Source organism: Neodiprion pinetum, chromosome 1 (genome assembly GCF_021155775.2).
Source record: "Neodiprion pinetum isolate iyNeoPine1 chromosome 1, iyNeoPine1.2, whole genome shotgun sequence".
Lineage (NCBI taxonomy): Eukaryota > Metazoa > Arthropoda > Insecta > Hymenoptera > Diprionidae > Neodiprion > Neodiprion pinetum.
Window position 1 is genome coordinate 35,821,874 of NC_060232.1, and position 27,775 is coordinate 35,849,648.

A 27,775-nucleotide genomic window follows, 5' to 3' on the forward strand; every position below is an offset into this window, starting at 1 on the left:
ATCGTCCGACACGATTGTTCGGAAAATTAGGTGAGGTTATACGTGTACGTAATCGAGGCTTTGAAAAGCAGCTAATTTATCGGGATGCGGGTATAACAAGATTATATGTATTATACGCGTGCGGAAGTTGGATCCCCCCCCCAAACGATTGTCCGCCAGCTTAGACAGGCCGTTACTGTTCTATACGGTAAACCGTTCATAGTTTGGGGTAAGTTTTAACTGCGCTTTAAGAGTCTTTGAAATTTATTACCCCTATGTGACGCTTCCCTGATGCCTGTTACGTGACTAATCCATTCCGAATCCTCCGCCCTCCAAAAACCCACCAATTTACAGTCACGAAGTGAGAAACGGGATTGAAATTTATTCGGACAAATACAGTGGAATTCATGCTGCGAAATGTGTTTCATTTTCCTGCTTCGCAAATGTTCGAAACACCGTGTAGATAATTGAATGGTCGGGCCGAAGTTCAAACGAATCCTTTTATCGGGAACGGATCGAAATACCGTGTAAATATCGGAACTGAAATTAACCTGTCGCGTCTCGTATTACGAATGCAGGATTTTTTGCGGCCTGAATCAATCCTCTGCATTTTATGTAACCAAGAGGTAGGTGAGAGGTTGGGAGAGAGAGAGAGAGAGAGAGAGAAAGCGAAAGAGAGAGTGACGGAAAATCAGAAGGGGAATCGGGCAGTCGGTTTGATACACCGAAATTCAAAATATTGACGATGGTGTTCCTGCAGCATCGTATAATTCGAATCGTACTGATCGTAAATTAATTTAACAATTGGTTACTGATTGTTCGAATTGCAAATTCTTCGTTAAGGCTTACAATTGTCACGACCGAACTCGAGAAACAATCGACCCTTTTATTCCCTAAGTAGTAATTGACATTTGAACGACATTTACCGGTTTTATTGTCATTATAATTCTCTGCCGTTTTACCATTTCCTTAAATTATAGCTTCGCTACTTGGTACGGTATCTTTCGCAGCAGTTTATTATTACGTGAGCATTTTCGCTAGACGAGGAAAACTCGATAATTGGAAGAGAATTTTCGGAAATGGGAGTATAATTGTTGTATAACCTGTAATTAGGTATGTCTGAATGTAAATTGGAAGGAAAAAAAAACCCTTGTACGATAATATCTCAAACATCACACGGCTGTGTAATTTTGTTTCAATTACGTACAATATGCGTAAATTAAGACGGAGGAGAATACAGTTTGAATAAACAATAATAATATACACTGCATGTAGATTGAAAGGGAGATTTTTTATTCATATGCAAAATGATTGCACAGGTCTGAGAAGAAAAACAAAATTTGTCAACTTTTCCGCCTTTCGTACAACTTTTCTGTGATATCTCATCACAATGATATAATATCGGTGATATTGAAAATTTTTTCCCTCGTAATTGCTACGAAGCTGCAGAAACGCATGTTCAAAAAATGACATTATATCTTGAACTGACAGCGTCAAAGCACAAAGGATTCTGCTATTGTTGGAGGCTATCAATTGAAAATTGAAAGTATAGCGCATAATTAACACGTAATAACAATTCATAAATTGGTCCTTATCGAGTCTAAGCTCATTAATCGTGAACTGATTGGCAGGAGCGAATACATGTATACACATACGATTATTGTATTTATATTTTATTTAAATTTTTCTTTTTTTTTTTTTCTCTTCTCATGCCCGATATTTCTCCATTGTTTGCGTACAAACATAGAAACGGAGACGTTAGATAAATGTATAAGTTGCCTATTTATAACAGCGAAGAGGCCAATGCCTGCATAGTAGCAGTGTTTTTTCACCTAAGACGTTGAAAACTGTAGAAATCCTCCTGCTCTTGGAGCATGCACTTGCCAAAGGTCACGGAGGGTCGCGATGTACAGACAACCTCTATCGCTACTTCCGTTTCCTGCTGCTGCTGCTGCTGCTGCCCTTAAACCCGAAATAAAATACGCCTTTTTAAAAATAAACAACCGCCCTCCATCCCCCCCCTATCTTTCCCCTGATTCAGCCCGTCCTTAGTACCAACGTGTATTAACGTCCAGGGTTTGTTCGTCTAAATTTGTAAGATAATATACAACAATAAACGAACAGCAGCCTTGCCGCCTGTATTAAAATACAGTGAACAACGATGGTTACTCGGGGCTACTTTGCCTTGCATCTTTGACATGCGCTTTTTACTATCGAGATGAAATATGAAAATCGTGCAGTTATCTTGATTATTTTCGATGTGTATTGAAATTGGTAAATTTCTACGTAAGACTAGAATTATTCTCAAGGTACGTTGCGACTGATTTTTTGTTGTATAATTTCCGGACTTTTCCCTGCTTTGCCGCTTATCCAAAATTGTCATTTTTAGACACTTTTTGTGTCTGATGAAATTGAAATAATTAACGAAGCAAAAAAAACAATATATATATATATATTTTTCAACCTTTACGAAATGTATTTTTAGTCTTATTTTAAAGCCTTCGCACTTCTTATCACTTATAAATCTGTCGATTTTTTCATTAAAAACCTCATGTTTCATACACACAGGTGCGCTGTAAAGTGTTTCGATGAAATTGTAATATCTGATTGAACGTTACAAGAGTTTGAGTATCAAATTAAGTCTCTCGCAAATTCGACGAAGATTCTGCGAGGAGGTTTTCCAAGTTCTTGGATAATCCTCACGACTGTATAAGAGAGAATTTCAAAATGGCGCGTAAGATAAGAATTATGCTTCATCCCCTGCGTTGAAGTAAAAATGATAATATGAAAAGAGGGTGTTTAACCACAGGAAAAATAATGTAATCAAGGAAAATCTCGGATGATTTTTAATATTCAAACGACGTCGTAAGTCTTTCGTGCCTTTGGGAACTCGCGGGGCGAGGTCGAGCGATTTGAGCGAATGATTTACGGGGAGAGACGAACGAATGCCCAGCAGTGATACTTATATAAGTCTGGTCGACGTGACCGTTTTTCCAAATTGTTATACACTTTCGATGGGGAGAAAGGGAAGAAAAATAAATAGGAGAGAAAACAACGACGTACGGTCTTTAACAGTCTGAGAGAGGGGGAAAGAAGGAAAAAAAACAAACACAAAAAACAGGCGGCATTCGACTGAGCATAAACCAACCCTCGAAATCTACGTTCTCACACTGCAGGTTCCAAGTTTATAGAGAAAAAAAAGAACAATATCCAATTCAAATTTCGAACTACAAATTCAGATTCGTGATTAACGATTTTAAAAACCTCGGATACCATATTACATAGAATTATGACAAATTTTTTTTATTTTGAACCACTGTAATGGATCCACCGTTACAAATTTTGAAAGTCTGACCTTGGATTCGATATCGGCGACCCAAAAAACCTACGCCCACCAATTTCTACCAAAAACTAATTTTCATAAAAATCCAAATGTTTTTAGTTTTTTTTTTTCAGTTTATCGAGCATGCCAAATTTAAATTTCGCAAATCTAACCTTAAAATCGTGATTAGTGACCCAGAAAATCTCACGGTATCAATTTTAATTCAAATCCATTCAGCCATTCTCAAGATATAATTTTTATTTCATATTTTGGAAGTTTGTTATTAAAATAATTCAAAAAGTACCGAACCGTTTAAAGTCAAAACCTAATAAGTTCTAAGTTTGGAAAAGTCGCGTGGATCGAGTCGAAAATAATTGAAATCCAGATGTCAATTTGAAATTGATTAGAGATGATTCTCCAAACTTCAATTACGTGGAAATCTAGCGAAAACTCAAATTATGACTATCGGGCTGATTACAATAACTACCTTTTTCCTCTGAGAACGTAAAAACGGAAAGTTGAAAAAAAACCTACGTAAAAGGAAACGAAGAATCATCTTTTCATGACGAAAAACAAAATTGCGCACCAAATTCTCGTCGTTTTCCATCAAGCATCCCACATCGCGAATTCGGCAGGGGCGTCACGTAAATGCTTACTGGGGGAGATACAGTAATGAGGGAAAATGAAGGGCGGCGATAGCGCGTCGTACAAGAATTCTCGAAACTCCCTTACGTGCTGAAATCGTGCAGCAGTATATATACCTAATTTATTATACGCTGTGCTGTTATATTATACCTCGTATATATATATATATATACACGTCTCGACGTTTACAACGCGTGTATCTTCCTTCGGTTTATGCAGTAGACGGTCGTTAAGCGCCGTGATATTGAACCACATACAGACGGCAGATTCACTGCATTCAAACCACGTGATTTGATAAAAATTTACCGCCACCGCAGATGCGGATTTTACTCGTAAATGCGGTGTGTTGTCTTCACCGCGAACCTCCGACCACTCGCTGACTATATTTAATACAGTCGCCACTTGATCCGTGAAACGTCTGTGAATCGAGTACAGTGTTTGAGGATTTATGAATGGAGCTGCTGCCGCTTCATCTTCTTCTTCTTCTTCTGCTACTTCTTCTTCTTCTTCTTCGTCTTCTTCTTCTTCTGCCTCCTCATAATGCGCAGTGCGCGCTGTTATTGCTTATCCTCAATCTGTATCGGTTATAATACGCTGTGCATTCCGCCTCTTATTCGATTCGGTTTTCTCATTCATTGTACCTATCTAACTATTCTGTCGAGCTTTCATAGATACTTGAACGTCGAGTAACTTGAGACTCCCGTATTCTCTTATATTTGAATTGTCATCGATCTAGTAACTCATTGTCAGAGAAATCTAACGGTCAATTTCTTTTTTTTTTTTGTTTTCTCTCGTTTATAACTTGAATTTGCCGAATGTTAATCGCAGCATAATTATTACATTTGATGTCTGATAATATATTCTTGACGATTCATTATTTTTTATAGTTATACGTATATCATATATGTATGTCGTAAATTTGTATAATATATAGCGAAAGTGCCCAGAAATGTTTGAATACGATTTTTTTTTTTTTTTTGTTTCGTAAAAATGCATGTAAAGTTGGAGCAAAGTTTACGTTCGAAGGAGGGAGATTTTTTACTGCACCTATAATATATTATATCGTTTTCTCTCTTTTTTTTTTCTTGTTCCCTTTTTCTCCCTCCGAACCTCAATTAACGAACGCTGCAGGTTGTAAAACTGAAAGGGCAGCTTCTTGTTAGTCTTCGGACTTGTAATAAACGAGTAGCTCGTTAATTCAGCTAATTACAAGTTTCTTTACGAAGTGAAATGGAAAATAATAAAGAATAAACAACAGCCAGAACAAAAGAAAATCGAAAAAAAAGACACGTAAAGTGGCGAAGAAACGAGGGGGGCTCGAGATACCAGTTTTATATCATTTAATAATAATTGTTTGGGTTAGGCTGGCGCCTTGGCGGGAACCTCACAGCCCATGAATCATTGATACGAAGTCTCTGTAACACGTCGAAGCGCCGTCGTGGCGATAAACGGTAATCTATTTATAGATAGATCCAGAGTGTCTGTATACACACATTCGCATGCACGCCCAATGCTGAGTAAGCGCTAAAAAATCGCCACCGGCTATTGCGTAGCGTTAAAAATCAGCATTCATCGGTCGAGATATCGAAAGACGAAAGAAGAGCGAGTGAATCACTCAGCGATCGCTTGTATATATGTACATGTATGTATAGGTATGTACACTTGGAGACAATGAATCTGAGACGGCTAACTTTTTACTCTGGACAGTTGTGTTGGCGACACAGAGAAACCTACAGTGCCATAATCGGATGAGCGCGAAAAAAACTCAATCTCAATAAACGTAACGTAACCCATGACCGTCGAATCTAACCTTAGAATTGACGTGTCAATCCAACAAGTCATTATCCTTGCGGTATTCTAACAATAAGGTTAGATTCGACGGTCATGGGTTACGTTACGTTTATTGAGATTGAGTTTGTTTCGCGTTCGGCCGACTGTGGCGCTGTAGGTTGCTCTGTGTTGCCAACGTAACCTGTCTAGGGTAAAAAATTAGCGGTCTCAGATTCATTGTCACCAAGTGTACGTAGCTCGCACGTAAAATATCTTTAACGCTGAAGAGATGAGCTACAGAATCGTTGAAAAATACGTAAAGCAAGCGAGAAACTTTCGTCGTGTGTCTATGCGTGCGTATACCGGCTTTTTAAAAAAAATATATTTATCCATCTGTGAAAAAATAAATGGAATAACATGAACGCAAGCGAGAATGTAAACAATTCTAGGAAGAATATTTTAAGATATTCATTTTCTGCAAACGGAGAAGAGAAGAATTTATCTTGTTATTTCGCTGTAATTGGCAATGCTGATTGTCACAGAAATAACAAACTTTACGCACATATTACACCGTGTCAACAGTTATAAAAATGTAGACAATTTTTTTTTTAATTTTGTTGTCTTCTAAATTTTGCGCTATCGTATCACCGAAAAAAAAGTTGGCAAAAAATTGTTTCGCTGAATTTTTTTTTTTTTCCAAAGAATTGAATTATTTCCAATTTTTAAACGTTACTATTTTTTGAAGGTACGCGAATCTTTCTATAATGTTGAAATTCATGTATATTTATTTATGGTAATAACGATGACGAATCGTCCACTCTCATCGATGAGGTTGAATGAATTATGAAGAATCCGTTCACCTTCGTTCGTGAATAACTAATTTTTGTTATCTATTAAAAAATAAAAATAAAATAATAATAAAACGGAATTATATAAAACGGAGTAATGTGCAGGCGGTGTATAACGCAAGATACGTCAGATACGTCAGATAACGATCATCGTTGGTTCACAATGCGATCTCTCTCCTTTTACTCGGACCGTTTTTTATTTCCCCCGCGCCCTCGGGTCCTTTGATTTTCATTTTATGCGGGGATCGAAAAGCTCGCGATAGAACAACTCGTCGATCCACGCTGGAATGGATCACCAGGAGGGAACCCAACCCTCGGTTCGACGACGTCTAGGCTTCGGAAACTCGATCTCTTTACCGCGACAAGAGCTAACGTATCGCATACTCCTCCTAAGCCACCGTGTCTTGCGGTTCTCATTTATCCTCGACACCCGCCGGCCACCCAACTATTAAGGTTTCAAAACTCGCGTGATTCCTTGTAAACATAACACCCTGGAACACCGATCCCACAAATTAATCCGTGTACAAATTCATCTGGGGGAAGAGAAAATTTTACCAAGAATTCGATTTCGCGAGGAATTCCGGTCGTCTGCGATTTAAATTGAACGTATCGGGACATTTTTGTACCGAGTATGTGGAATTTATTGGGAACTTGAGTATCTCGTATCGAGTTTATAAAAAACAGTGCTGCACGATTAATCGAGTAATCGGTAACTTTGATTCATCGGTTAATCGAAGTTGACTCGTAATAATTCCGCAAATCAGTCGGTATGTAAATCGCAACTATCAGTTGATCGATTAATTGGAAAAACGATCAAGCGAAGCTACCGATCGATCGATTAATCGCACAGTACTAGTTAGAACTTCTGAAAATTCTACACAATGCGCCGCGACAATTTGTCAACTTGTAGTTTGAAAATCGTCATTTTCTTTCGACGAGGTCGATACTTTTCGCGAGAACGTGCTAAACCTTCGGCATGAGTCTCCTTTTCTTCTCTTTATCTTTCTCTCCCTCTCTCGTTTCGCAGATAAGTAGTGAGCAGGTATATTACTGGTGTTAAGTGTTAAGTGTTAAATAGGTCGACCGGGTTACGACTTGCCATCATTACGACGAGGACAAGGACGTTGTTTCCTTCTTCGAAAACTAACGAAACTTTAACGACTCACGCGTTATCCGTTTTATTCGGGAGGCAGCTGATATTGCGAATCCGGAGAGCACGGAAATGTGCTCTTAATGTAGGAAGGAAAAGAAGGGAAAAGAAAGACAAACGTAAAAAAGAGGAAATCGTGGGGGAAGAGCTGCCGTTTATCAAGAACGTGTTTTTTTTCTCTCTCCTTTCTCTCTCTCTTTCTCTCTTTCTCTGTATTCTATAAATTTGTCAAGAAATCGCTTTAGTCAATATAATGTTATGTCATTAATTCAGGTAAAATAAATTGAAATGAAATTTAACGTCACATACTGTAATTACGTACGTAACTTCTTTCTAAAGTGTTGCTCTAAATTGACTTTACGATCATCAAAAGAAGATATCGGGATTCCCTTTACTTTCATTGAATCAAAGAAACAGACGCGTTCGCCTTTGAAAAACGATATTAAAAAATAAATAAAAAACCGTTCTTCTCAGTTTCTCGCCTGTTGTATAATTACATATCTAATACATATTAACTACATATTCATATATTTACGTACCTTTAATGAGAAAAGTGAAAAGCAATTCAAACAATCGGAATGAAATAAAAAGCTGATCCAGAAATTCGGATGAATTAATTTTGGCGTCAAATTGACGCCTGAATTGAACCGTGAACAACGACTCTGGTACCTATTCAAAATTTCAAGAGGTCAAAGTGGCGCCGTCTTATCGACCATACCTTTCCTATAAATATCTCCTTCGGGTTCGACAGCTGATATCGAGGCGATACGATACCATCCATACGTACACGTAGTCGGATGTATGAAACATGGTGCATATATCCATGTAATATAAATGTTGAATCGTCTAGGCACGTGTAAAAGTTGTGTAGGAACACACTTGAACCGCAATCTCGCGCCTAACGAACCAAGTCCTCGACGATCCTCCTTCAATTCAAGCGAGCCGCGCAACAGGGTCGAAAGATTTTTATCTCCGTTAGTTTATACACGAAAAAGCACCGTCGAGCATGATCCTGCACGTCTGGAATAAAAATGCCTCAAACAGCCTCTTGAAAAGCCAATTGTTAATTAACGTTATTACTGATCGCTCCTAACGATAATAAAAATAAATATCCGTAACACAAGGAGGTACTTTACACTCTCTCTCTCTTTCTCTCTATCGAGTTGTCGAATGAAACGATCGCGACGGGATAATAAGCCGGGAGAGTTTTCTTTTTCGATTCAATTTTTTCTTTTTTCTTTTTTTTCATCAATCTTTTTCTTCTCTCTCGAAACCGTTTATACAGTATCGGACTGACGGACGCGATCAAAGAGGTGTTAATTTATCTCTCGGAGAATTTCATGGGAATAATTGACGGATGATTCGAGGGTCCAAGTTTATTAAATTTACCTTCTCGAAGAATGACGAGTGAAAATTAGGAGGGTAAAAAAGAAGTTAATAAATTGGACACGGGAAGGTCGTCAGATTTAATCGTTCAATTATTTCACTTACATGGCAGTAAATTAAAATAAAGAAAATTAAAAATGTAAAACAAGCATGCGTTCATTTTGACTGCGTCGTTAATCGAATCACAATTATACAAAGCTTAGGATTTTTCTGGTCGCAAGTCTTTTAAAAATCTGGCCAAAAATTTTTGTACAGTAGACCTGCTTCGCGAAAAATCGAACATCCTTCGACACTGGAACGTTTCACAATGCGTGGAAACGTTGATATTTGAATCAAAGCACACGCGTACGCTGACTTACTCATCGAGATATTTTACTTTGTCTGTTTGCACCGGAAGCCATCGGCATCGAGAGAAATATTGCCTGCCAGGGTTATTTCGCCGTTTCGTCGATGAGTGTCTCCTGCACGCGTGTTTCTGGGCCCAAATTAAGGGCCCCGAAATGCACGCGCGGGCGTCGATTGTTTCACCGTTAAAAAAGACTGATTAAAACGTTCTATCGTTGCGTTTAAATTCCGCTTAGCCCTGTCGAAGACGCAATGTTTAACGTTTGATCAGCAGTTCGATCACCCCACGGTCACTGTGCCCACAAAAAACATCTGCGCTGTTCCTCCTCCGCATCTCGTCGGAGGGGAGGACGAGGAGGAAAAACGGGGTAGATAAAAAAAAAAGAGACACACCTATTTCGAGGCACAAGGAATAAATAAATGCAGAGAGTGGCACACTTGAAACGACACACTATATATTATTATATCTTTACATATGCTCGCGTATATACTCTTATATAGGCTCTTGTACTTTTCATAAATTATACTGTCGAATCCCCCCCCCCCCCCCCCCCCCCCCCCTCCCAAAGCATTTATCACGCAACACGCGCACATTAAAACCGACCCATTTATTTACCCTTACGAATTGTTGCCTGGTGAACAAAGTTCGTCGTGATGTCGAATATTATACGTATACCAATGCACAAGTGTATTTTGGGAATCGCTCTGCTTTTCTTTGTTTTTTTTTTTTTTTTTTCTACAGTTTTTTCGGAAAATTTAACAATCTTTATTTCATTTGGATTTTCAAAGTCTAGAACCGTTTGTTTAGAGATTAAAGCTGAAAGCTCTGACAATGAGATGCGAGTAAATAAAATTCTTGAAAATTCTTACGAATCAAAGCTTATCGTTTTACGTATTAAAGTACATTGTATAAATTTAGAAGAAAGTAATACACGTTTTTTCATTATTCTTTTTACCGCGTTCTGCGAAATTCTTTTTATTCTGCAGCGTTCGCGGATCTGATCTCGTCTGAAAATATCCTCATGTTTATACCGGGCAAATATAACGTGCGTATTTTTAAGCGTGCATCATTCGTACTGGTCATCGAAGTTGGATAGATAAACAAATAGCACTATTCTCGTCTATCAACTGTTCCGTGGATTCTTAATCTTGAATTTTGTTCACCCAGCGAACGTACCTACTTCGCAATTACTAGATCGAATGTGTTCGCAGCTTTTCAAATGTTCGTTACGTACAAAAATATATTGTATATTGTTCAACTTATCGATTTTACTCATCTTTGTTCTGCGGAATTTCTCAGCAAAAAAAAACTCCACTAGAAAGAATCGTATGTCTACAGGTATCGTAAAGGTGACGGTAATCAAAAGAAAAAGAAAACTTGGAGCAGTATTGAACTGAAATATCTCGCAAACTGTACAAGTCAGGAAGCTGTTCTCGGTTTTTTTTTTTAGATAAATAAACGTTCTTTTGAAAAATGTCGTTACTATTACGTGACATTATTTGTATCAGCTTAGAACACGGGTGAGATAAAAATATACAAAGTGATAAGCATCTTCATTCGTTGATTCAATGCACTCACCTATAAACGTTCGTATCGAATACAAGATGAACATTTAGGTGTATAGTAGTCTCGACAGTTTTTAAAGAACATTTAATTATCTACAAAATGAAACCAAGCCCAGCTTTCCGACTTGCATAATTTTCGAGATATTTCGGTTAAGAGTGTTTGAAATATTCAAACCGGATGAGGCACCTTTTAGAATTTCGCTACCGAGTTCCGGTTTCACGAGCCTTTGTTTTAGGCTAAAAACTAACTTTACCAACGGTGCGTAGGTGGAAAAAAAAGTTTAAAAAAAACACCACGTTAATATACATCCTAGTATACATGTGTATGGATACACGTATGCGTACATTAGGCTCCGCAGCACAAGTCGAAGACGTAGAGAACTCCGAGAGTTCGGTTGTTATTGATCTGTCTTACAATCGGACTGATCGATGCTGGTGTTGTAGCAATGCGATGCCGTGGGATGAGAAGGACGGCGTCTTTCTCTCCGATGTGTGTGTGTGTGTGTGTGTGTCAGTGTGCCCCTATTAATAGATGGGCACGCTGGCTCTATTACTTTTGATTAACTCTATTGCCAGGCCAACGACATTACATATGATAACGCCACCACGCAACTAACTGAGAAAATATTTTAATTGGCTTTAATCTTGGACAACCTCATCATGCTGCTGCCGCTGCCGCTGATGATCCAGAGGCATTTTTATATTTTCCGATCGCCATTTTTTTCCGCTCACCCAATTTTTCAAACGCTTGGTTTTCTTTCCCTGATTTTTACGATTGGGCACAATTTTATTTGACACTATTTCGATGCCTTTTATCTTACATATATTGCCGTGCATAGGTAATCTCAATGTTTACTTAATCGCATCTTATACAAACCCACCAAATTTATTCCGAGCTTTGAGCTTGGGGTCATGAAACTTCGATTGTATGAGAACGGAAAGAAAGATGTTACAACCAGAATTTCGATCGATATAATTGTAAGCTTTATCGAACTTCAAATTACCGCCAGTGTTCAGTTGAACAAGACGTGATCAGTCAACCTTTGAGTACGCAAACTGGTTATATTATCGTTAAATATTAAATCATAGTACGTGCCTGTTCAATAAGCGTATCGAAACTCTGTTGGACCAAATTTGATCGGTGAAAACAATTTATTAAGTCGCACGAAGAAAAGAAGGATCTTTCGAAAGTTGGAAACTTGTTAAAAACACTGTTAAAAGATGGAATGTGGTTGGAAAAATATTCGGAGCTGGCTACTATTTTCGGGGGCGTTATTCTTCGACGGCGCCTAATCCCTTCTAAAATTCGTCGACCCTTCGAAAACTTTTCTTATTACGCCCAGGCTTGGTTTTATTTCTCTTTTATATCGGAAGATTCCCGTTTTTATTACAAGTCGCGACTTACAGGCTGCTACGTCGTGATGCGATAACGAATTTGTCTGAGAAACAAGGAACGCTTACACATCTATTCATCTGCATGATAATGAAAATAATGGTAACGAATGAAAGAAAAAAAAAGCCGCGAAACGAAATTGAAATCATATAAGGAAATGAGTTGGCTAGATTTCGCAATCCGTTACAGCTGGCGCCGCTCGATTAATGGCCAGCCGTTTGCGTATATAATATATGTATGTATATATATATATATAGTAATGATACAATTTTCAACCATTCGTCACATAAGGTGTGCGCCACGTGTGCTGCCGAGGAGGAGCGAATGTCAAATTTGATATTAAAAAATTCAATTTCCTCGTCCTACATCGTACAATGTAAATCCAGAGACCTCACCCCGACCCATACTTTATACTTGTATGTGTAGTGTATACCTACGTAACCTGCATATAGGTACGTATGGAGTATGTGTGTGTGTGTGTAATACTTTTCACGTGACACAGACACACACGCGCGAGTCAATTTGAATATATTTAAATCGACTTGGGAGAGTTCACCGGGCTCTTGTCGACCGGATCTACGATTATTCCCAACGCTCTGCTTCGCGACCCGGTATCTATACGCTGTTGTACCTAACATCCTTGATATCCGGCTCTGTACGAGGCGAGGTCGAGATTGATATTCAAATAACGAATACCTTTCCTCTGTTTTATCGAAGAATATTACACAGGATGAAAACCGCCTGTTTGATTAGGTGAAAATTTGGTGGGAGCGGTCCTGTGTTGTGTACGCGTCGATATGTTACGGATGTTGTGTTGTATTACTGCGGGATGTGTGGGAATAATAGATACAAAGGTAGAGAGGTGGAGAGGTGGAGAGAACAGAGATTCTTGTAAAAAGAAAGCCTTTTGAGAATAAGGTTTGAATTAGAATTTATTAGATCTTCGTTTCGAGACTATTTAATTAATTAGTTGATACGCTACAGGATGCATGTAATACAAGATGAAAGAAAGTATATAAATGTATGAACAACGAATTATAGAATCAGTAACTTTTTTCATTACACGATATTCGTAAAAATTTACTCTATTTTATATTACATCTTTGTGTCAATTATATACGTACCATCGAAATATTAATTTTTTATATTTATATATTTTTTTTTTATAGTGCAAAGTATTAAAATTCAAGTGTTACTTTCGCCATTTTCTCCAAACAAAATACTTCGATCGGATTTCATCTCGTAGTATTTATTCCTTACTTTCTTCTTCTCTTTCGTTTACCGCCCACTCTGGCGATTCGATGTTAACGTATATTTCTGTACCATACGTATATGTACACAAAAGAGTTTTGATAAGAAAGGATACGGACTTCACTGGCTGGCGCACAGGTTTTTCTTTACCGGGTTGAACATCGTTCTTACGGTCATTTGAATTACGACTTCTATACGCTTCCTTTTTTTATTTTTTATTTTTTTCTCTTTCGATAAGATAATATCCGACTTATAGCGCTGTCTGTGCACGGGTTGACAATCAAGTTTATATAAGAGAAGAAGAGGAGATAATAAGCGACGGCGATAAAGAAATTCTATACACATTCACACGCGACACGGCTTTTATACTCTCGTTGCACGTATACGAGAGTAACATCAGCGGCGATGTGTGCTTTAAATGAAAGATGAGTAATGTCGCTATTTTTGTAACTTACGCTGGTTCGTTACTGCAAATTGAACCGCGGCGACGAATTATGCGTTTTAATCTTCGCACTCGTTAGACAAATCACGTCTTTGCGTTGCACGCGCGGTTCCCGAGTCGTTAAGACTGTTGCTGCAATGCTCTCCACTCGACGACACATCGTTTGTCCGCTCTCTTGCAGGTACGAAACGGCGAAAGAAGCTAGAACCAAAGAGAGAAGAGAGAGAGAGAGCGAGAGAGCGGAGGGGGGGGGGGGGAGAGGGAGAAAGAGAGAGAGAGAGAGAGAGAGAGCAACTCGTACTCTACCGAGTTTATCGCCCCCCCCCCCCCTGCCCTTCCCCCCTCACTTTCACACGAAAAATCTCTTGATTTCATCAATCTTCACTCCCCACCGACCCTCTGCAAGCTCGGGTCTTTCGACACAGGTAACACGATATTCATGGGGCTCCTCGTTGTATCCATGGGGTTCGGTGGTATTGATCACTTACGAGGAAACCGGACTCTGTGAAATGGACGAGGAGTGATAGAGATTCGTGACGATATTTCTTTAATAAATAAAAATCTTCAACTTATCAAGGAGAGAAGTGAAAAGTTTTGCTGCTTTTTTGGCATCATGGGTAATTAATCTATATAATGTAGTAAAGAGAGAGAGAGAGAGAGAGAGACAAACCTTACTTCGATGGGGCATCAATTTCGAATCAAAATTTTCTCTCTTCACGTAACGGTGAAGGTAATTCTTTTACGGAACAACAGCTCGAGATCGTGAGAGTTGGAAACAACGTCCCGATAATCGTTTTCGAATGTTGCGAGAACAGATCAAGTTTGACAAACGAAAAGCCTTTGAAATCCAGATCGCACGATATCCTCTTGTTTTCTCCCTTTCGTCGTTTTCATCCCCCCGCAACGAATTCACGCGACAGTGCAAAACGATTTTTTTCGCACGCTTAGCTATGTATATATGTATATATATATATACATATATATACACATACATATAGCAAGCGTATTTTATAGGTGTACAAATACATTGTACGCAGTGAATTTAGATTACACGCATCTCGAGAGAGACACGCAACGCTCTCCATGCGACGATTCTCGTTCAATTGGCCATTAATTATCCCCAACGGTAATTACACTAATTGCTTTATCGTGCCACGTGTCTTTATCTCGAATCTCTTTGCCTCCGTCTGTGTTGTCATGGGTTTAATACTACCTAGCTACCTGAATAAAGGTGGTCTCGTAAACTCGCTATTCTCCATGCTCCATTAGACGTTTTCGTGGCGTTTTATACTCGCGATCCAAGGTTTCGATACCCTCTCGCTGACCGTGTACGGTACCGCAAGATTACATCGGTTTTAGTTAGCGTACGTACGGTAGAATCATAACCACAATTTTTAGCTTATTGACTTTCTTCCAGCTGATACTGCGATCAGATACCCCTCAAGGCTGGTCTCGTTACACTAGACAGTTGATCGCGCGGAACTTTCTTTTTCTCTCTCTACACATCTCTTTCAAGTTATTCCGAAAAATAACGCGACATAAGTTTTTGCGACATTGTTCGTAAGGTTGTTTTACCAAATTTCAAAATATGACGACTTCCGTTACGTTACACTTGTTTAAATTCGGAATACTGCAAACATGCAAACATCCTACCGAACGATGCTTCGTCCTTTGTGCAGCAGCACTCGACGGAAATACACCAGGCCAAGGTTCGAGTCGTAAAACTTGAACGCTCATCTCCTGCAACTTTTCTCATATCTATTCTTATTCGTTTTTTTTATATATTTTTTTCCGCATAAATTCATATCGCGTCCCGGAGAGATCCTCCCTCGTGAATTCATAATGGTGAAGGTAATGGAAAAGTGTCAGGAGCGAAGAGACGTTGGCTTCTAAAGACGGCAAGGTGGATCGTGTATGGAAACTTCGTTACACTTACCTAGTGTTTCTACGACAAAAGGACCTTGATTTCAACAATCCGGTAACGAAGAAACGCCGAAGGAAACATCGACGGTAATTGTTGTATTCGGAATTCTAGTTGCACTGCCGATCGTGATCTCTTAACGGCAACGCAAAACTGCATCGCACTGCGGTCAGTCGACAGCGCGGCAACAGAAGCCGGGAAACAAGTTGGCAAGTATGTAATGCCTACCGTGGCCAAGGTTCTCCCATAAATGACGAGATACGTGTATAGACTGCGGCTGTGTACACCATCGGGTCATCGACTCGCACAATAGAACCATTGAGAAAACCCGCGACGCCTGATGCCTGTAGAACACAATAAGAACGACAAGAACCACTATCGGGATACGAGGAACTTTAAGAGACCAACCATCGCCTCTCTCCGATATAACACTTCGCATGTTTAACGAAAGCTCCAAAGCCGACGAAAACTCATGAATTGGTAAAGGGTTTGGAAAAAATCGTTCCTGCAGCGCCAGGAGCAAAGCCTTGAACAAGGTGTTCCGGATATTTATAGTCCGAGTGTAAAATCGTGGAGGCAGGTATTTACCGAGGTGAATGAACAAACAGGAAGTGAAGCTCGAGTCGGTTGAGCTTCGCTTCTAGGCAGGAACGGGCAAGCGTGGGCGATAAAGATCGGGCCGACGATTTCGGCCGACGAAGAAGACGACCGTGACGACGGTGTAAAATCGAGGAGGAACAACCTACGGCTCTTCGATCTCGCGATAGACGCGTTAATCGATAACTTGGTGTAAGGTGGAGAATTCGAATTACGAATGCGGTATCGCATTGCCTCGATGCGAGGATCGGAACCAGACACCGCGTGGAAGAGCGGAGACTTGACGTGATAGGAGGAAGAAAAAGAAGCGAGAGAAGGAGACGAAAAATAAGTGGGGAAATCATCGTGGTGTCCAGTGGTCCTGGAAATGTCCTTGAATTTTGCTTGTACTTTAAAATACCTGGAAACTATCCTTGAATCTTTCTTGTGTCTTGGAACATTATTCTATTTTTAATGTCCTTGGATATCCTGGATATCTCCTGGAAATATTGTTGAACTTGTTACGGATTTTTTGCTGGACACCGTGAATATTCCCTTCGAAAGTCTCAACGCTGCTAATTAGTACGTTACTTGCAATTAGCGATTCTCTCTAGCTCTCTATTCATCGTACAGCTCTTGGAAATCCAAGCGTGAATACCGTTCGTCTTACTGCAGCAAAGACGAGAGTTTGGTGCATGCAGTTGAGTCGTTTATAAACGTTTCTTCCTCCTCTTCCTCCTCCTCCTCCTCATCCTCCTCCTCCTCCTCCTTCTCCTCCTCCTCCTCCTCCTCCTCCTCCTCCTCCTCCTCCTCCTCCTCCTCCTCCTCCTCCTCCTCCTCCTCCTCCTCCTCCTCCTCCTCCTCCTCCTCCTCCTCCTCCTCCTCCTCCTCCTCCTCCTCCTCCTCCTCCTCCTCCTCCTCCTCCTCCTCCTCCTCCTCCTCCTCCTCCTCCTCCTCCTCCTCCTCCTCCTCCTCCTCCTCCTCCTCCTCCTCCTCCTCCTCCTCCTCCTCGTCAGTCGGTCGTCGTTGTTGTGACAATGAATTTTCTCACGCGGTAAACATCGAGGAGCTGTACCTAATTGTGTTACAGAAACCTAACGAATTTGAAAAAAGTAAGCATGTATTTTACCGGAAGGAAAACGTCAGAGGTGGTCTCACAACATCTCTTCCTCCAGTCACACGCCTCGCGAATCAACGGAGAGTTAATTTGGAATTTACCGCATTTCAAGCATGCATAAACAATGCCTTCGCATGTCTTGCACGACGCCGCGAACCTATCAAAATGATAAGTCGAAGCTAGACGACGCTCGTTGTCAGCCGAGGTGCGGGAATGACGGGTCATCGACCTCGAGGACTGTTCGAGCCGAGGGCAAGATCAACAGAGTCTGGGATTAGCTAATCTATCGTTTTATCGGAGGTGCTCGTGTCTGGCGTAGGCGTTGTAGAAGGGCTGCTCGTCGTCTGGCTGCGTTCATCTCACGGTTCGGTTGATTAAACTTTGGACTAATTGGTCGGTTTGACGTTTAACGCCTCCGTGATACCCGTCTCGTTCACCAATCGCGCATCGTGAATTATCAAATTTTTTTTTGACTTTTTCTTTTTTTTTATTTCATTTCATTTATCCATTTTTTTCCACAACTTGTTTGATACAGCCTCCGTAGTATAGATGATGAATTTTTCTTTTTTTTATTTATTTTTTTTTCATCCTTCACGGCATCACTTACTTCCAGTGAAAAGAATTCGTGTCAATCTCCACTCCGCTCCTTATTCGTCTTGTTGCGTTATAACGACTCGTCGCTTCGTTTCTGGTTACAGTGATTAAAAGTTGACCGATTTATCTTCAAGTCTAGCTTGTTCCCCGGCGACCTAATTAGTTAATAAGAGGGTCTATGTATAGAGTTCTCTTAAGATTACACAAGTACACACGGCATCCTCGATTTGAACGCAAAATATTCTTGTACCTCTTATGCCCGCTGCCCAAATGAGATGGATTTACTTGATTGATTTTTTTTTTTTTGTTTTTTGTTTTTTGTACAACTCAAACCCACTGTATATAACGTGTTTCGGTAGCCACTAAGGAAATGAAAAATATCGGTGTTTCCATCACGGGAATTGAAGTTATCTTCATTATTTTATTATCTCAAGAGCCGGACCGCACACTTTGTGAGATGAATTCAAATGAAATTATAAGATCGTTGCTCAATTTTCTGTCGGTGCTTGTGGAATTGAATTCAAACAAAATTAACTTTCCTCCCTCAATCGCATAGTTCTTTTCTTACAAGGTGATAATATCTAGCGAAGCGAAATTTCTCCCACAATTCCAACCAATTGATTTCGTAAAAAGATTATTACAGAGAGTTGAAAAAATTGTGCGTTGACTGTAATTCGTGGAATGATTAAGTTTACTATGAAATATGGGTATAAGGTGTTATATATACCTCAGCGTGATGGTTCTCTTGTTATTTTAAAATATCGAATGTATTATACCAGAGGTGCGAGACATCGAATCTTGTCAAGGAAATCACGTCGAATGGAACGAAACGATATTATGTTGGTAATATAATACGAGTGCAACGGGTGACGCTGAAAGTCAATTAACGAGGTGTGAAAATAACGAAGTGTATTTTCGGTGCACTCAATGCGTTGCACAAACCACAGAAACCCCGAGGTCTGCTAACCGCGTACAAAACTGTAATGAGTTCAAAGGGTATTTTAGTGTTCGAGCATTACGCCAGCTGAGTTGGGGCCTTGGATTCTCCCGCTTCTTTGCATCAACGAAAGCTTCGACCCACAAACCTTCCCGGGCTTGTGTAAAAAGAAGAAAAAGAAATAAGCAAAAAAGGTGAAGCAAAAACAGGAATAAAAAAAGATAAGGAAACGGTGCCTCGAACGCAGTGGAAAAAAAAAAGGGAAAAAACTGGTCAAATAAACACGCATCGTTATTCCCGACGAGACTGCGGCTCGAAACTTTCAGTCACAGTGGGATGCTCGGTGACCAACCTCAGAAATGTCTATACCCCAGCCTTGTCGCAGTCAATTTACTACTAGAAATGATCTTTGTTACTTCGCATAACCTCAAAAATCCCCGAGTAAAAAATTTCAGGGCAAAATATTGAGTTGAAAAATGTGTTACCGAAAGGGTTAAATGATAGCAGAAGTCGATGCGCGCGCATCCGCTCTGCGCATTGTTGCGAGGGCGCTCAGGCGACAGCCCCGCGCATGTTCTCATAACGAGAGCCGGCGCTTTTGCTCGATTCTTCTTACCGAACGGTGGTTCGCAGCCTTGGCTGGACTGGCTTCTGTAAGGTCGGAAGGGTGTGAGGCAGGCAAACAGCCAGCCAGGGCAGTGCGTGCCTGTCAATATTCGGTCCCCCGGCAGCCAACTGCGACAACTCGAGGGTAAAAGACTGACTGCTTGCCTGCCAGGGCTGAAATACTCACCTTCTTCCCTCTCGTCCGGCCCTTTCCGTCGACTCCATCGAGCAAAACGAGCAATGCCTTTTAGGCTTGCCCCTTCCATCCGAGCAACTATCATATCTCGAGCCTCGAATCAAGTGTGCGTATAACCTATTCCTACTACATACTACTACTACCTTCTGACAACGGGAGGGAAAATAAGGAGAGAAAAAAGGTCTCTGCCGAATGTAGACGACGACCAAATCCTCATAGATTCTGGTATCCTCTTCATCATTTTTCATACAGACGGGATTAAGGGTTGGTATAGAGAGACTCGCGCGGCTGTCGAGATTGTCACAATTTTTACCCCCGTCAAATTTCTTTTTTTTTTGTTCGTTACCGTCTTCTTTTCTTCTTATCCTCGGATTTGATCGGTCCCGATCTGCGAAGACTCTGACAAATTGCTGGTATCTCTATGGTATCTTGAAGTGTCTCTTCTCTATCGAGGAAATTTTTCACTCTATGATATTCGTTTTTTATTAGTATCTTCAGTTTCTAATTTGTCTGTGCTCCAATGCTTCCTTGAAAAACGATCATGCAAGGTTTGCTCTTTGCATTTAAACGAAGTGTTTCACTTCACCGAGCTATATCGATAAGATTGAACGTGCATGTACCAAAAACGCAACTTACAGCTCCTTAATTAGTTTGACCGTTGTGTGCTAATTATATATACGTGCTTTATAATCAAAACTTATCCTTAATTAGGCGGTTTCTGATACTAAAACATTTGGTTTTTATCACATAATTTTAGCGATATCAGGAGCAAAAATAACCGCAATGATAATATTAATAATGACGTAGTAACAACGTTGGCGTGACGAGAGATTGAAAAAGAAAAAATCATTCCGTTTCAACTATACAACGACTCTGAATGGGTCAAGACTACACAGAATGTGCGTAACATATATTTTGTTTTATTACGGATCACTAATCAATTATTTCAGAATTACATCCTAAAATTAAGAAATAACGATTTTCCCTTTTTAGGGCAATTTTTTGCATCGTTACATCAACGCTGTGAACTTTGACTTCGTAGCAATTTTGAAAATGCATCAACACCATAATTCAGCGTTTCTTTTTTATACCACGTTGAAAATATTGGCGCTTGATTTGTTTATCCCAATTACCGATAATTGTTAAAAAAAATTTTAAATCCACAACTCGTCATTGGTATTTTTCACGTGGTTCTGCTAATACGTTATATCTATGTTCAGACTTTGAAAGCCAAGCGAAACTGATTCGAAATACCGATATAAAATTGAAGTTGGGTTGCCAGTGCAAATGAAGCAAAAACGACGAGTCGTGTATTGAGGTGTACAAAATTAGGCAGAGTCAAAGGCGTCGCTTTCGAACCGCTCTCCACGACTCCGTGCATTAGCTAGCTGTATTTATAGTAAAACTAATAGTTTTCCAAGGCGCCTGCGTGCGCTCGAACAATAATACAATAAGGTAAGGACGAGAACGTATCCTGCAGAGACTCACCTATATCGCACGCACGATAGGCTGGCACAGTCCGGAATTTCGGTTGTTTCGAATCGACACGCGATTTCTGTATTACCTACCTATCATACCGTGAAATCGCTACGCGAAATCGACCTAATAACAGTAATCGGTGTGCAGCTTATGGCTTTGGGTGGGTTAACTATTTTTCTCTGTATATAGACTCGGCGCCGAATTAATTAACTCGCTAATCAATCGAGAGGCTAGACTAGATTTCATAGCGTTTAACTGTGGAATTTCTCAAACTCTGCACCCGCTCTGCTTTGTGTATTTACACGGTGTAATTTTTTTTTAATTCGTTCATTTATTTATTTATTTTTTTTTTGCATAGAACAGCTGTGTATAAAGACCCTTCGTTTAATTACATTCGTTATGAATTATTTTCAGGCTATTATTTCGCCAAAAGCATGTCATAAAATTTATATCTTCTTTATTTTCTTTTTGCAGATTTCATTCACTACTGCAATACCTTTGTGATTGAGGATGCTGTACCAGTAACGGTGAGTCTCGCAATTTTCATCTTGATTTTCGCTTTGCCTCATTATTGAATAACATCTAACGAACGATGATTGCAATCTCCTTAAAATCCACTCTGTCACTTGATTATTATTAATTTTCACAACGCGTGCAAATTTTTATCCGTAAAAATTTACCAAGGCTGGTCTGGCTCGCTGGATACAGCGACTCGGTTTCCGTTTATCATTCTTGGAACTGCGCCTCGTCCCCTCTACCTATAATACACATTATCTAAATATATACATGTATACATACATGTATGTATATACATGGCCCGCATGTGTTTCTTACACCGGAAGTTGGACGAATCCTGGGGATAGATCGTCCAAGTCCTGCACGAGTTGACATTTAGTCACGTTTGTATCGCGAAACGAGGCTAGACTAATCCTAAACAGATACAAAGACCGTGAAACCGGCTCGCGACTCGACTTATAATATAAAATATTAAAAGTAAAATTGAAACGGAATTTCGTGCTTTTTTTTTTTTTACATTCTACGGAGCGGCTGCAAAGTTGCCGGATTACACGTATATAATGAAACTTTTTCTTTTTCTCCAACTACGTCGAAACAGTTACGATTAATATTATACAGCCCTGCTTGCCAGCTCGCTTCCTTACCGGTAGAACAAACATTTGAAAAGTGTACAAGTCTGAAGCGTAATATCGCCTGCAGGATTTTTCTCCCTCTTGGCTCTAAGGTTATATTATATTGTATATATATATAAGTATGTATACAGTACAAGAGAGAAAAGTAACTAATTTCTTCTCCTCCGTATAAGCTCCCTTTTATTTCTACTGCATAGCAATGAAATTACGTAGACTGCAGGTAATTGAAAAAGATGAAAGGTAGAAGACTCCATTCTTGGTTTCCTCCCGTCATTGTATGACGTATTCGAAGATACATGACTTGCAAGTAAAGGAAGAAAAAAAAAAAAAAAAATGAAATTTCGGAAACAAAATTGAACTCTTGCCGTATGCGCGTAGTGCGTAGCGTTGTTTACGTAAATGAAGGTGTTAATTTATCCCGTATTCCCGTCTCGTCATTCCACCGTGTAGGTGATGTATGATCTCTCTTGTCTAACTTGTTATACATACCGAGCGAGCAGCGTACGTATTCACCATACGTACGTAAACCCGATTATTTATTCTATGGTGGTCCCGTGGCTGCAGACACGCGGAGATTTCGTGCTGCCTTGGCAATTCTTAGTATAGACTGAAAACGTTTCCTTTCCCGTATGTGGATGCGTCACTATCCGCCATATACAATCTGCATTTACAAACACATGCATACACACAACGCGTATACCTTCTTCATATGTAACACGTAGTATGTAAAGAGAGATCTTTGCCGCGGGCCAGTCACGCCATCTTTGTCACTGCGCGAGATCAGATTCGCCCGCTTTGTTTTCTTCTTGTCATTCATATATATATGTATGTATGTATGTATGTATGTATGTATATACGTAGACATATTACGTATATACGGGGTGTCCAGCTTTGCAGATTATTTCCATTTCAACGATATTTTCATCTCTTCATATCACGCGTCAAGTTGGGTGAGATTTTTTTTTTTTTTTTTGAGATGTACACAATTGCACGATTTATAACGTTATATTCCGCGATTTTTCGTACACTTGACCTCTCCCCTCTACGACTTTTGGTTTTAATTTGTAAAATGAAAAAAATGTTTTTTTTTTTTTTTACCTCTTTCCTGCTGCATTAGTTACAGAAGCAAAAACCTCCCTCAGTAAGCATAATATATTCGTACGAAGCGGGCGTACAAATATAGTCTGAATTTTCAGCATTATACCTTCAGTTACAACGGGATTAAGCCATATTGGCTCGCTGCCCGCGAGTATAAAGCTGTAGTTTAATTGCATATATATATATATATATATTGTGTGACAAAAGTGGAAATTACGTGAATTTTTCTTGCAGCATTAGTGTAGTATATTATATAACGATAATGGCGGTGTAATTTATTTCCTCAAAAGTGTCTGCGAAGCACGTTTTTCTCTCCTCTTCTCTGCAATTGCCTGTTTCGCTTTCCCTTAACGTTCAAACGTCATTTGTCGATATTAAACTTATGCAAGGGGCATATATCGAGGTAGCTATTTGTTACCTTCCCGCCTGCTTTAAGGGAAACGCCCTCCCTTGCACACCGAAAAGCTAATCCTCGATATATAACGACCTGACGAAAGTGTTCTATTCGAGTCTTCGGCGCGTTGGTATGCACGTACATGTAGAAGGTGATCAATAAGTTACGTGGGAAGGAAATAATGCCTATACGAAGGAAAAATAAACAATCCTTTCGGTAGTCGCTCAGTCGATAAGTGAGTAAGTCAGTCAGTCAGACAGTCGATCTATCCCCGATGCGTGGGACGAGAATTAGAAGTGAACAACCGTGGGAGTGTAAGAATTTTTCTGTGTGTATATATCCAATATCCTTTTTCAAAGCCCCGTTGTATTATCGTGGGTTACTGAGGTACTGACGAAACTTTAACGATGTCCTTGTAAAGGATTTCGAGTTTGTTTCACGTCTACGGTACCCTTCTCCGATGCATCAAGACGACGTCCAAAACTCGCTAGGGTAAAAAAGATAACCCTGCAATGCATGTTTGTATATATATATTCATCGTATATGGTGTGTATATATATATATATATATATTGGGGGAACTATCGTGTTCTAGCCAACTGAGAAGAAGGCCTCTTTTAAATATTGGATAAAGGGACTCGGTGGAGTGAAGAAAGAATATTTAGTCTTATTTATTTCACCGCCTTTCAATTCAGTTTCAGACTATTGACTGTCGCATTTCGTATTCGAAAGTATTGAACCTCGCTGTATTACCCGAAAGGAAAATAATATAATTTCTCGGTGTCGATTCTATAGTTATAATTCACCGATGAATTTACGATACTATCCCAGGTATAACATATAATGATATAATTATTTTCTATGTAACATTTTTTACGCACTGCCTAAAGACGTGAGTTAATTGCGGTTTTATTAACATTTTATATCACGCGCATCGACGCTGTATCGTTTTACTCTACGTGCATCGAATATAGTTGGATGAGCGCAGGGACAATAGAAATTGACAAACCTTGAACGAGGTACATAAATTTAATTATTATGTCACTAGACACGATCGGACAGTGAACTGATTTATATTCCGATAGGTAACAATCGGCACTATGTCATAGCGGATAATCCTGACGACGCTTTACGACCGATATACAAACGGAATAAGAATTAGAATTCCGAACGAACGAATTTGACGTTCGTTTTTACCGGCGTCGTAACGAGCTGGCGCCGAATTTAAACGAGTCTAATACCGGATAGAAAATATTAATTCTAACAATTTTCCTTCTTTTATACTCTGAAATATCATTTCGCCGATATTGTTTCGGGTGGTAAGAAAACTCAAAAAAAAAACAAAAAACTTCACATACGTATATATATACATATATATATATTTACGGATAAGAAAGTTCATTTTTCATTTTGGCTTACGGACAAAGCAGGTTCTGTTTCGACATTTTATTTTTCTGGTTTGAAGAACCGTAAAGTTGGTCAAAAATTAACATTGCGCCTAAATGAAATTCAAATAGTTCCATACTCCAACTTTTGACTGATGTTGGAAAAAAAAGAATGCTTTCTAAAGTATTCCAACACGATATCAAAGTTACACCTACACACACACATATATGTATATGTATCGATCCCTCGGCTGAACCATTTACGAATTTTTTATTTTTTTTTTTTGTACCTGAATCGAGCGCTAAGAAACTCTACGTCGATGAGACGTTTTTATTCTGAAATCGTAGAGCGTGGGAGCGAGATTAACGTCTTTTTCCTAACCCGTAAAACGTACCCCGTAATTCTCGGTATGGAGATTCGTGTTCACAAACGTGTTACGTGTATGGCTCGAGTCAAACTGACCGCCTAGATTTACGAGCATCCTTTTCAATTCGCTGCTAATTTATGGCACGAAATTACATAAATTCTATTTCAACTCTCTCGTATAATACACACGTACGTCATACGCATATACATGCAACAATTCATTTATAAACTTGTGTGCGTCACCTTAGTGCCTGAATATCCACCTACTTAAGTTTACAGAAACTCTGGACGAACGCGCATTCTACCCGTAGTAAAATTTATGATTGTTATATACGTATATAGGTTTGCCAAGTATAATTTACGATCATTGAGCGGATTGAAACTTTAATGAGGAAAAATGAAGTTTTATTCACTTCACGATTTTTTCGATCGTTTGTAATTTTTCCTTCAATTTTTTCTCTCTTCCTCTCTCCCTCTCTCTTATTGTTATCTCACATTTGAATCGAGATGATCAGATTTTTTCTCTTTAGAATATCTGTACCTAATACACAGATATCGCCCGGATCAGATCTGGCCTTTAAATCCAATCCAATCGACTATCGTGCGTCAGAGATGAACCGACGGTGAGATCTAACGCGATTTGCCATTCGGACTAAATTATCGAGCTACATTGACGCAATGCGTCTTGAAATCGATCTTATCCTAATCGACACGTCGTGATATGACATAAGCGCAAGTGTCAGTGCGATGTAAAAACGAAAAAAAAAAAAAAAAAAAAATGGCGAGTGATGTAGAATCGATCGAGTTGAACTTGAGTAGAGTTAGTGCATAGAAATAATGAAAAATGTGCAAATTTTTCAACTACAAGCAAATCCCGCGTGATCGCTAAATTTTGTGACAAATTTATACAGAGAAATTGACTTTATAATACGTCACGCGGAATTAAAATATATATTAAAATCTAGATAAAATATCGTAAGAGAGACTAGAATTGTGCGATAAAATCAGCAATCATCGCGTCAGCGAAATCTGTATGTATCGTATATAGGTATCTATGTTGGAACGAGATGATAACGACACGTATGCTAAAAGATAACTAAAGATAACTGTGTGTGCGTGCGTGTGCGTGGAAATGATACTATGAAACGACTCAGTGCAGGGGATTAAAATAAATTTCTCTCTCTTTCTCTCTCCATTTATATTTCTACCACTTCTCTCTTCCGTTTTCTCCCACTCTCTCAATCTCGCTCAATATAATGAATGAAGCTTTGTTCCGGTTCAGACCGAACTGCTTGCAGCTCTTCTACTTGCAGTCCGGGAAAAATAAATGACACAGTTTTACGTGACGACGAGCCACGTGCAGCAAAGAGCAAAGCGGCGCGAAGCTTCACCGCCGTTCGTAACTTATGAACTTTTACATCCTCATGATCCGTCCGAGTTTCACGATCAGAATTTCAACACCGAGCTCTTGTGATCGGGTTTTTTGGTGTCTGCGTGGGGTTTTTTTTGTTTTTTTTGTTTCTTCTTGTCGCAGGCTTCTGATCTTGGCTTCGAGCACCAACTCGACGATTAATTGTAACGAGAGTTACTCTCAGTCACCATTCAAAGGCGTGACAGTGTCTCAATCTCGGCGGCTGATCCTCGTTACGATCGTTCGGAATGCGTTTAATCGCAAACTGACGCAATGAAAAGCTACGCTTTTATAATGACGATTCCGATGATTAATTCGGTATTTCGATTATTAATTCAATCCGACGTCGATTACCGTCATCACGCGGGATTTACTTTATAGATAAACACTTTGTTGCTGCATGTACGATTTGCCGGTTTCAATTTAATTTACACTTGAAGCGTAAATATA

At 39.5% G+C, this 27,775-nt stretch overlaps 1 protein-coding gene across 4 annotated transcripts in view; it reads left to right on the plus strand.

Annotated features, from left to right (window-relative positions):
* The window catches only part of LOC124223935 (dystroglycan 1), an 87,019-nt gene that overhangs the window by 43,274 nt on the left and 15,970 nt on the right, over positions 1-27,775 (plus strand). For all 4 annotated transcript variants that reach the window (XM_046636377.2, XM_046636368.2, XM_046636393.2 and 1 more), the window contains one exon: positions 21,998-22,050. The gene's annotated coding sequence lies outside the window, so the exon portion shown is untranslated. The remainder of the gene's footprint in view (positions 1-21,997; positions 22,051-27,775) is intronic.